This window comes from Lathyrus oleraceus, chromosome 5 (assembly GCF_024323335.1).
Source record: "Lathyrus oleraceus cultivar Zhongwan6 chromosome 5, CAAS_Psat_ZW6_1.0, whole genome shotgun sequence".
NCBI lineage: Eukaryota > Viridiplantae > Streptophyta > Magnoliopsida > Fabales > Fabaceae > Lathyrus > Lathyrus oleraceus.
The window spans coordinates 426,231,052-426,243,367 of record NC_066583.1 but is presented as its reverse complement, the minus strand read 5'-3'; the positions used below and the strand labels follow the sequence as shown (position 1 = coordinate 426,243,367).

General features: G+C 38.4%; 1 long non-coding RNA gene across 7 annotated transcripts; it reads left to right on the top strand.

Annotated features, from left to right (window-relative positions):
* The first annotated feature begins 202 nt into the window (after positions 1–202).
* On the top strand, positions 203–2,779 carry LOC127085203 (uncharacterized). 7 transcript variants are annotated; one of them, XR_007789013.1, is made up of 3 exons: positions 343–756; positions 827–2,229; positions 2,358–2,779. It is a non-coding gene; the product is annotated as an uncharacterized LOC127085203 (long non-coding RNA). The 7 variants fall into 7 exon arrangements; XR_007789014.1 differs by having other exon boundaries at positions 347–1,760; positions 1,872–2,229; XR_007789012.1 differs by having other exon boundaries at positions 349–1,755; positions 1,872–2,229.
* Positions 2,780–12,316: the final 9,537 nt, after the last annotated feature.

Here is a 12,316-nt window from a genome sequence, read left to right as displayed (position 1 = left end):
ATGTTTCCAATTAAACCTAATAAACCTAAAATCAATTTCTAAAATTTAATTACCCCGAGTCCCTAATTAACCCCCTTAATTCTCATTAATCTCCATTAAATCTTAACTAATGCAATAACACAAGGAATGGATCAAAGCATAAAAACAGAAAAACGGGCCTATGTGAAACATGGGTGTGCATGCCCGTCGTTGGGAATGAAAAGCCAAGGACGGATCCGTCTGGGTCCAGGGCCTAAGGCTAAGGAAACGGATCCAACAGGGGCGGTGTAATGCACATGTGGGGTCTTTGATAGCAAAGTTTGGGCCTTAAGCCCAAGCCTAAACCCAAACACACATCCAATTTCCCAAACCCGGTTCAACTATGGTCAACTCTATTTCAGGTCAAGAAAATCCTTCAAACTTCAACACCAGTATCGCGCCGAATCTGATGGTTCCTCAGTTCCATCACCGCAGAACAAACGAAACAACGGTCTTCCATCTCACCGCCGTGATTCTTCATCACCTGAAATGGATCTCCTAGCGCGTTCTTGAAAGCTCCACACACTGCTTCATCTCCAAGTCCTCAACCTTCTTCCAAGCTTGTGGATTCATGGATTTAGAGGGGGAGCGAAGCAAAAACAGGATTCTCACATCAAATCGGTTTTGAATTACTATGTCAACGGCTCGAATCATCATTGCGCATGCGTGAAAACGAGAAGAACATGAATTAAAGTCGAAACCAGAACTCACCTGATTTGCTGCAAACAGGTGTCGAAGGTTGTTTCTCTCTTGTTTTGATTGGCCTTAATTCAATCTAATCTTCCATCTTCTTCTATTCTTGATGTAGTGTGGTTGTGTAGAATGAGGTCGATGCAGGAGATTTCTAAGCTCGATGCGAAAGATTGCCGAGAACTTGATGCAGAAGGTTCAGAGCTTGATGCGGGAACGAGATTGATGAACTTGGTACCGAAAGATTGAGAACTCGTGCATTGAGATATGAACTTGATGCAGAAGATTGCAGATTAAGGTCGAGAATCTGCAGAAAGCAGCAAATGAAAAATAGAGTCCAGAAGATTGGAGTGTGAAGAGTGTAAGTATTTATAGAACTTCAATTGCTCCTACCTCTCAATTTCTCTTTAGAGTTCTTTTTCGGTTTCTTCAGTTGTGGATTCAGTTATGCTGATTTTGTGAGTTTGTTATCTTGTTAGAGAAACCGCCAGGTTTAGTTTTTTTTTTCCTGTTTTGTATCCATGAGATGGTTATAACCGAATTCGGTTGGGATTGGTGAAAGGATTCTATTATTATTCTGTTACGGTGTCGACGGTTAGCTATTGGTTTGTTAGGTTTTGCCCTTAGCTGGCAGTATACTCTTCCTTATGTTAGTGGGATAGTTTCTCATTTTCTACTAGTTATTTCGGGAATTGTAACCTGTGGATTTCCCACCTTGGTGACATATATCTGAGAGAACCAAGTGAAATCTATTGCAACACCCTGTTGCACCCTGAGTTGCATGGTTCTGATTCCGTCAAATTAATGTCATTCGTTTTGAACGTGAGTGCAATTATAACTTCTTGCTTATGATAAATGGATGTTGTTGTTAAAGTTGCAAGTTGATGGATGTTGTTGTTAAAGTTGCAAGTTGATGTTAGCATGAGCAGAAACTACGATTTGCACTTGGAAAGCATGGCTCATGGTTCGTAGGCTCGATGGTCAAAATGCGGCTTTGGGAATTCTGGACTGAACTGCACTTGGACATTGCGAACATGCCATGAGTAGGTGAGGTAGTTAACTGAACTTATTAGCTTTCTCTGGAATTATGAGTTTATTGTACAGAAAGTGTTGTTAATGCCATGATACACCGGTATTGAACTGCTTGCTGGAGGTTTTTGTAGGCATGCTGCTGGTTGGAAACGAACTTGTTCGGTTATGCCCATAAGAGCAGTATCGAATGAGTTCTATTATGATATTTTTTAGTGAGGCGCAACTTGTTAGCGGTTACAATTGAATGGAATCATGAAATGTTAAAAAAAAAACTTGTTATTGTTAACTCTTCCAAGCTGCCAAGTGAGTAATCAAAAGAAAGTCCATTGCAATGCAGGTGAAAAGATTGTATGAGCAGGTTGTACGGTTTGCACTTAGGTCTAGTTTTGCTTGTCCTGGAATTGTTGGCTAAAATCCAAAATGAAGACTTGCCGGTGCAGTCATTTGCAAGATGAAACTTGGTGTGAACTACTGCCAAATGCACATGCTGTAAGTGGTATACTTGCAGGACTTTAATGCCGCCGTAACTTTATAGTAATACCTCTGTTTTGGCATGCTGTCGTTATTCTGTTATGGAGTTTACAATGGACTTGGTTTCATTATGTAGATTTGTGCAGGTTCATTATTTACATTGCAATTGTTGATGATGGAAGCTTGAATTCCGGGGTGCTATGTATTGCGATGATGGGTGGAAGTCCATTGTTGCAGCCGGTTTTGAACTATGTTGCTAAAGGCTTACGACGACGAAACAGACATGTATCAAAGATCATGTTAATTTTGGGTTTTTGAACCTTGGTTGGTCAATGCTAGCTAGTGATTTGTCATTGTGAATTATAGGCCTCGAAGCGTAGGTTACGAAATCGAATGTATATAATTTATGTTATGCATTTGGAACTTGGTTGAATAGGTTTTTAGATGGTATTTATGGTTAAAGTCATGTAGGATAAGTCATGTGTATGGTTGTATGTAATTTGGAATTGAAATATTGTAAGTTGAATTTGGTTTGAAATGTATGTAGATATCATAACTTTGGATTAAAGTTGCAAATTGCTTTTGAAGTGGCTTTAATCATTTGTGCTTGGTTTAAGGGTTGAAATTGGAATGTATGGGATTGAAGATAAATGAAATTGAATGGTTGAATTCATTGGTTTTTATGGTTCTATGTGTTGGGAATGTCTTGGAAATTTGAATTGAGTCAATGGTTGATTGAATGGAAATTTTAGGGATTAAATGTGATTGAAAGGTTGTAATGTTGAATGAATTTGATTTGTGTGGATGATTAGAAAAATGGAAAGTCACATTGAATGTTAGGAATTGGAATAGGTTTTGAATGTTGTTTGGATGTCATAGTTGGAAATGGTTGTATAGGTTATGTAATGCATTGAAATGGTTTATGAACATGGTTTATGTATTGTAAAATGATGATTTGACTTTGGTCAAATGGTTGACCAAAAAGTCAACCATTGACCAAAAGTACATATGCACAAATGAATGTAAATCTTGTAATCTTTCTCCATGCAATTTATGAACTACAATGAAAGAAATAGATTTCTTTGGTTAAACAATGTTCTAATGAAACACTTGGATTCAAATGACCATTTTTCAAATTCAATGTAATCAAATTGCAAACAATTGTTTTGACTGAATGAATGATATTGATTAAATGACCATGCAATGACTTGTCGAACATAGGTAATGAAACCTTGGACCAAATGACTGTACATTGAAACTCGACACATAATGAATGAAAATGGCATGATACTTGGACCAACTTATGATGACCATGAAAACCAATAGATGGATTGAATGAATCAGCTGAGACCAATGAGAACATGCAATGAAGTATGAATGTAAGTATGCCTCTAGACAATCACAACAAGCCATGGGCTAGGGTTGCAACCAACTCAAAGTTCAAGGTCAAGCAACAAATAAGAATCTCAAGCCGAATGAGAAGTAAAAACAATTATTACACCAATGTCATGAACTAGACTAGGGTTTCCATCCCCAACAAGCCACAAGGTTCACAAACCTCAAAACCAAGAACTAGGGTTTTGATGAATATCTAATAAAATAGTCAACCAAGCACGACACCTGAATACCAACTATCCATGATTGGGTTTTCAAATGAAGCACAAAGCCCCACAAGCAACAACTCAAACCATGGGTCCACAATGAGGATTTAGATTATCAAATCAATGCTCAATAAGTCAATTGTGAAGTCCCATAGTAGCATAGTAAAAGTTAGGGTTTTGATGCCCATATGGATGCCAAGTTATGATCTCCTTGAATTCATGTCCCCGGAGATCAAGAAATTAGGTTTTACCTCAAATGATTCCATATGATGATCCATACCGCACTTCCAGGGCTTGAACCACAAGCAAACCCTATCTTTGCAAAGCCATAAGCCTTGAATCTATGATGCTTGTTAGCAAGTGTTGATCATGAATGAATGTTGCACATGGATGAAATATGAACGAGTCTCAAGCCATAAGTCAGATGAGAAACGAAAAGGGAGGGAAATTTTTTGGGTACTACAGCTGCCCCTATTTAATCTTCTTGAACCTGAATACTAGAATTGCGGAAGCTTTTTAGGTATTCAAGGTAGAAGAGGATTAAATACTAATGTATCCTAAAATTTTCCCGTTAAGAATGGATGTAATGTGATGAGAGTTTTGTGATTTTCCAAGCTAAGGTTGGGCTTTGGGTTAGTCAATAAGAACTGGATTTTTGTCTTTTTCTCGTTTGCACGATTTTCATGTTATACTTTATGAATGACATGCATGGCTGAAACGACCTGGTGGGTACATGATGATGATTTATGCAATGGTTAAGTCAGATGCTCATACAGAGGGATATGGGTATTTTGGGCTAGGAAAATGGTCATACTGACATGATTCTCTGACACCTACTTCAAGTTCAAATGTTGTTGTAACACCTCTGAATTAGGTCTGAAACATGGAGAGAGTTTGTACCTGCGTAGCTTGCCTCTGCCCCAGTGTACTCGGGATCTGCACCAACTGCCCTAGTTATAAATTATGGATTTGTATCACTATCTGAGTATCCCAAATTGGCTTGCCCCAACGTCTTGAAACTGTACTCCCTTGATTAACCCTCTTGGGAATGATCGACTTCTCATGCTCTTGGGGTAGCTTGCCCCAATATAAGCCTTGAAGTAATATTTGCCCATGGTCGGCTGATTCTGGGAGATTTGTAGAATCTTGACGTGGTTACCCCGGATTGAATGACTCTTGCAGAGATCTGAGCTAAGAGGTATCAAGGATTTGATCAACTTTCCCATTGTAATATTTCTTGATGTCAAACGACTGTTCGAATGTAAAATGCTCATTTTGAAGATGATAATTATAATGTCATGCTCATGCAAGTTTTGAAAACTCAAGTGTGCTCACTAAGAATTATGACATATAGTGAGCGGATCACTGATTAGAATGCCATATCAGTATCAATACAAATGACAAGCAAATCTTTAAGAGTCAACCTAATGCGATCTTACCATAGTATGCTTTCGAAATAGACCCTGCTTCAATTAGGTCTTTTGAGGGTTGTAGCATGGTCGGATTCATGGTTTCAGAAAGAAAGGATATGAGGCTCGAAACCTATCCTAACCCATCCATTCTACATGACGTTCTCCAGTCCTACATCCATTTAGCTTAAAATAAGCGTTCATCTTCCAGAAAAGGATTTTGAATATCAACAGCGATGGTTTAAGGAACCCTACGAGAGTTTGGAGCGATAGTCACTCGCCTTTTGATTTTGTTTACAATCATAAGTATTTTCTCTTGTTGAGGATTTTGATATTGATCCTCTGATTATTTTGTTTTGTTTACCCTTATTTTTTCCTGGGCCGATCCTTTGGGTCGGCCTCCCACCTGGATGCCCTAACTTTTTCTAAGTCAATCTTGTTTTCAAGTTTTTGACTTAGCAGGTTTTTCATTTGCTTTTGATTTTTTCCATCTTTTCTTTTTGAGCAAATCCCGTGACACTGCTTATTTGATTTGTCGCAAGGTTCGTGACTATCTCACTCCTTTTGTGGCAAGGGATAACTATTTTAAGTTGTGATTCCATCCTCTTGAGAGTGACATGATATGATTGATCACTTGATGAGATACTCTCCTTCTGAAATTTGAATGCAAGTCTAAACTAACTGAAGACTACCATGTCCCTGGTTTAACATGCGAGTTTTATATGTATAAAGAAAGAAACTCCTACTTCAAGGCCCAAAGGGGTTGACTAGGGATTAACTTCCTTATATCTCCGGTGTTTAGGGATGGAAACAATGCCTTACATCATCGACACGGTCTTATTCAAAAGCATACAGGAAACGATCTTGCGTATTTTCAATTGCATCATTCTCTTTTAATTTTATTTGACAAACAGTTTGATACTGATAAAATAAAATATGAGTGAACACGAATGGACTTAATCAAAACATGCACGTTTATTTCATTATGATCATTGTTCAAAAACAAACAAGTTCACAATTGAACATTTCATTGACATAAAAGAAAACATTACAAATGAAAAGATTGAAAAATGACATGATTATTCTTTTGCAGATGCCATTTCAATTCTTGATCACCTTTCATCAATGACTGCACCCACCCTTTCCGGTCTTGACATTAGGCCCTGCTTTGGTAAAAGTCAGAATTTTTTGATTTATAAGTTCTTGTTCCCTAGCTTGAAAAACCCAACAATCCTCAATAGAATGCCCCTTATGCCCAACATGATAAGCACACGAGGCATTAGGATTGTGCTTTGCCTGATATGGGAAAGTGGCATGTGGGATTTCCTTTGTCTCAATGAGTCCTTGCTGGACAAGGTAAGGTAGCAACTGAACATATGTCATATGGATCTTGTCACGTTGAGGACGCTTTCTATCAAACCGCCTGGTTTGCCTTTTCCCTTGATGGTCACATTGCATAGTTTGTTGACTTTTCAGAATTTGAGCCTGAGGAGGCTGCTGATACTAGGACATAACACCAGGTGGAAATGAGTAACATAGCCTAGGGACCAAAGGTACTTGTGATTAAGAATGAATCTGAGGAATAACCATTGGTTGGAGCATTTGAGTAGAGTGTACCAAGGCATGATTGGTTGTTTGATGAGAAGTCTGACGATAATGAACTCTAAATGGGGCATAGGGTGTGTCACATTACGCGAAAAACCGGCGGGAAAACAAAACAACAGAGTCGCCACCGTGCATTATTTATCCCAAAAGAGGGAAAGGAAACGCTCAAAGTAAACCTGGAAAAGACATGGTCTCGCGACCAGAGAGGGATGGGATCGGGAGTCGGTTATGCGAAGGGAAGGTATTAGCACCCCTACGCATCTGTCGTACTCGACGGGATCCACGCACAAAAGGAAGGATAAAGGTTGCTAAACACTGCTCAAACAAACATCAAACACTGGATGAAAGAGACATAGAAAACAAAAGAAACTAACTCGACAGGATATCGCATCCTGGGCCTACGTGTTAGACGGTGTGGCTAGTGATTGAGAGGGGGGGTGAATAGATCACCTCTTTGAAATTTAACGGATTTGAAATTTTATCAGAGTTTTCAAAGTTGGCGGAAAAATCAGTCCCGAATCGACTTCCGTCTATTCTGAACCGCTACTAGAAGGCCGGACACACAAGTTTAATTGCTGGATTTTAATGAGAATGACAGAAACAATTCACACCAGAATTTTAACTAATTGAATGCACTTATCATTAAAGTCTATTTCCAATGAATAAAATCTAGCTAACCGTTTTGTCAAACAGTTGGTGTGTATGTGATCGATGATAAACAGCAATGGAGTTTGATTAAAAGTTTTCTTGCCACTGCTGTCTTGCAACAGGAACAATCACCACACACTAACTGAAATTGCGAAAACAGTTTTAAAACGTAAAGAGGAGTAAGGTAAGAATACGATACGCAGAGATTTGGTAAGGAAGTTCCCCACGTCGTCCTCGCGTGTGGGTACGTCTCCCTCTCAATTTCAAATGAAATTGAGAACTTTGATTATCAATATTTGCCGAATCCGTTGATACAAGGTTATGATACAAAGACAGAATTCTAAACTCTAAGAACCTCTTCTTGTATGAACCTTCACTTGATCTGAGCACGATCAAGATTTTCCTGCACGAAATTGCAAACAATTCACCGGTTCCACGACCTGCTTGCGAAATCCCCCGATTTCCAAACGCAACGCTGCGACTGAATATGTTCTGCAAACGTGACTCCCAAACCCTCAAGAACACTCCAGTTCTTGAAGGACAAACCAGTAGGTTTTTCCTAGAAACCCCCTTCAATCTTCAACTCAGCTAGATCCTCGATCGTTCCACTGCAAACCACAGCTAGATCCTTGATCGTACCACTGAACGTTATCTCGATGCTTCTTTAATCCAAAGAACAAGAATGGTTATATGTAAATGTTCTTGAAGAAAAGTGATTGAGAAGATGAAGAAGATGAAGTCTCTTTCAGGTTTCTAATTGCTCTCAAACAATTGCTCCAACACTGCTTTTGATCTTGTGTTCAATTGTTTTCCCTCAATGAATTCGTCTTTTACACTGCTGTCATAACCTGTCTTATATATGCTGCAAAACAGTTACTGTTATAACATAAAACAGCTTTATGTATTGATGCATAAGAGTGTGTATCGATGCATACTGTAAGATATGTGAATTTTTGGTGAAATTTATTAATCATGTATCGATGCATAATTCGTATGTATCGATGCATGTGATTATTTCACTAGTATGTATCGATGCCTAATGCGCATGTATTGATACACAGGCTGTTTCAATTGGTCATGTATCGATGCAGGGATCGTGTGGATCGATGCATAGAGTCTTTAGCCTTCCATGTATTGATGCATGACTCGTATGCATCGATGCATACTGAACATAAAGGTTTTGTGATTTATCACATGCTGTATGTATCGATGCAGAGGCTTATGTATTGATGCATACTGACATAAAATGCATTTTAATTGTTATTTTAAGGGAAGTATCAATGTAGGTTTATATGTACAGTTATGCAACAATAGAGTGGGATGGAAAACATAATAAAAACACAAATGTATCATGTAATGCAATGCACAGCCAACATTTGGATGATGATCACACAATTTGCTATCATTAAAAATTAATTCAAGGTAAAGAATTCTCTCACACTACGTAGTCTATCAGGCATAGACATCAGAGTCGACGTAGTTCGGACTAGGGGAAACGTGCTCGCTAGGATGTCGCATCCTATGCATACGTATCTTCTCGGACTAAAGAAGAATCAGAGCACTCGTAGCTCGGCTAACGCACGCCAAACAAAACCACACAGGAAATCGACTGCCAATCGCTGGACTTACGTCAAACTCCACACAAAAATCGGAAAACCTGGAAACCGAATGCCAATCGCTGGACTTACATCAGACTCCGAACCAGACACACCCACACTGGAAACCAAATGCCAATCGCTGGACTTACATCGGACTCCAAGCACACAACAATAGGATACGGAATGCCAATCGCTGGACTTATATCCATCTCCTAACACACACAAGACAAAACAAAAAGGGCGCCCGGAGAGATCAGCTCATCTCCTGTCTACGTACCTCATCTGGTATGATAATCAGGGCGACGTAGTTCCCCTACGCAGTGTAAGACCCCAATTTTGGGCCCTAAGATCCCTCATGGCCCATATCATTCATATCATAACCTCAAGGATCATTGCATGCCTTTGTCCCCTTCTAGTGGATAGTTTGCCTTGTGGGTTTGTTTCTTGATCACCAAGCATACTTTGCATTTGTATATCTTTGCTTTCATATGTTTATCATTCAAAAAGTACAAAAATATTGTCAGTCTAACCTAGCTGCTTGCAGTGGAAGTAATCATCAGAAATTAGGTCAAAGTCAGTCATTAGTCAGTCAAAGCAATGGATGATGGCCATTCTTGTGGAATTTGGGCATCATGATCATTAATCAAAAGTTCATACATCTTGAGACATTATTTGAAGTCAAGTTCTCAAGGAATTAGGGTTTGGAATTCATCAGAAGAGGTTCAGTCATCCAAAACCCTAGAAAAGTCAAACTTGGTCAACTGTGGATTTAATCAGTGATTTGATGGATAGAATTGATTTGAAGAAGTTCATTCATGCTTGTACAAGCCTCATATATCATGTCAAACCTCATCATGGAAGAAAATCAAGTCAATCAGAAAATTTTCCAGAAATAGAAAGTGGACCTGTAATTTCAACTGCCAAAAATGGAAACTTCTTGATCTTAAACTTACATCATGATACAAGCTTCAAATGAATTTTTGCCCAACATGAAAGTTGAAGATCTTGTTCTCCCATTTTCAAAAAGTCCAAGAACTCTCAAATCCCATGTGCGGTTGTCAAGATATGATCAAATCATTTTCACCAATTTTTGAACTTCAACAAGCCATATCTCTCAAACCATAAGGCCAAATTTGGTGGGGTTTTTTCCTACAAACCACATTTTTCATCCTCTTTCCAAAAATATAAATTTCATGACCTAAAACCTTACCATTCAAAATGGCATTTTTGGACCTTTTTCATTTAAATTCAAAGTTTGACCAAACTTTGACTTTTTGAGTTTTTGACTTTTTCTTGATTTGGTCAATTGGGAAATGTTCCATATCACATTTGTGACTTGTTCCAATTCCAAAACCATGTCCATACCATCATCCCATCTACATTTTGGATCAAAATGCAAACTTGGCCATTTTGCAAAATGGCTTCAAAGAGTAAAAACCAGTAAAGCATTTCACTTGTACAACCAAAACAGCAACATGTTGTCCTTCTTGCAGCCTGTTGCAGGCCCATTTTCGTGCATCCCTACACCCTCCCATATCCACTTACACAAAGTTAGCAAAATGGCAATTGGTTTTCATTAAGCTAAATCAACTTAGCACTTGGATTAATAATGTTAAACAGACCTTTATAAGGCCATTTGCTGTCAAATAAACCCTAGAGTGATAGCCTCCAAGCACAGAAAACATTGATCCTCTCCTTCTTGCATTTTGACACCTTGCAATTTCTGCACGAAAAAACTTGAAAGAACTCGAGTGACCATTGGTTCCCTCATCATCCAACCAACCTTGGAAGCTTTGTGGATTTTTGATTCTCAGCTGGAACCCTCTCCATGTTCTGTTTTTTCATTTCAAAGCACAGCAATGGCAGATTATGATGTAGTAACTTCCAAGCATTAATGAACTGAAGCTATCCAACCATTCATCGTTTCCAAGTATCTGAAGCATCTGTTTGAGCTGGTCACCACCAAAACCACACTGTACCATCGAGTTCTTCAATTTAGGTAAGATTTTCAACTTCCTTATTTGTCCAAATCATACCATATATCATGAAGATCCCTCTTTGTTGATTGTCGTGAGCTATAAGTTGTTGAAAATGGTTAGCTGTTAGTAAAGATATGTCAATCTGAAATTTGATGTTCATGTGTGTTTTGGTTTGCTGCTCTTTAGTTAGTTTGTTTTAAGGAGAATGGGTGTTGGATTATGCTTATTCTTGGTCTAATGACGTTATTGGTATGTTGATTTTTTTGTTCTGTGCATGATGGAATTTCGAATGCATAGTGATGATGAGTGTTGGCTGCTGTTCTTTAAACCCTAGAAGTCTGTTCAAAAAAAAAAACTCCCGTGTTTGTTTGTTTTGCTGGTAGTTGATGATGTTTTATGGCCACGACCATTTGTTAATGTTGTTGTTCATGTTGATGATTGACTGATGAATGTTGGTGATGAGCATATGTTGTATTGAATTCTACTCTGCCCAGCTCATGATTAGGTTTGGTCTGTTGTTCTTAATGTTGTATGAGGATAGTGTCATGGCCCTGTTGGATTATTGTTGATGTTTATTTTTGTATGTTCATGATCAATGGTTGAACTTGGAAATGATGAGCATCCTGTTAAAACCCTAGCTTGTTCCAGTTTGTTTTCCCAGGATCATGCCTGTTGTTGTTGCTTGTATTGGCCTGAACATATTGTTAATGCTGTACTGTTGGCCATGCTGTAGATGGGTGATGAGTTTTGATAAAAAATGTTAATGCCTTGCTGTTCATGAATCCTGTCATATTTGCCCGAAATCCTGCATGCATATGTGTTGGACACTATTGCTGCTGGTAACTGTAGGATGTTTTGGTCAAATTTTGTTTCTAATGTTGATTTCATGAATGCATGTTGCTGCCAAACCCTAGCTGCAAGAACTTTGCCCAGAACTTTGAATGCTATTGGCTATTGTTGTTTAATTCACTGTTGCATTGGACGCTAGCCAATTAGAATATTTCTTTTGCCTTTCCAAAACGCTGAGTTTTGTTAAATGAAATGCTTTATTACACTTATGCCATCGGTTGACTCCTAGTTGACCAATTTGCCATGCTTTCATGTTCAATATTTCATCAATTATTCATCAAACTTCCATAATTCATTTTCAGTTCAATTTTTATCCAAAAATCCTGAAATTTTTTCCACATGTTCACAATTGTGTCCTCTATTTTATGGTGAATTTTAATTAATTTTTCAGTGGATGGATTTTAAATGATAATTGT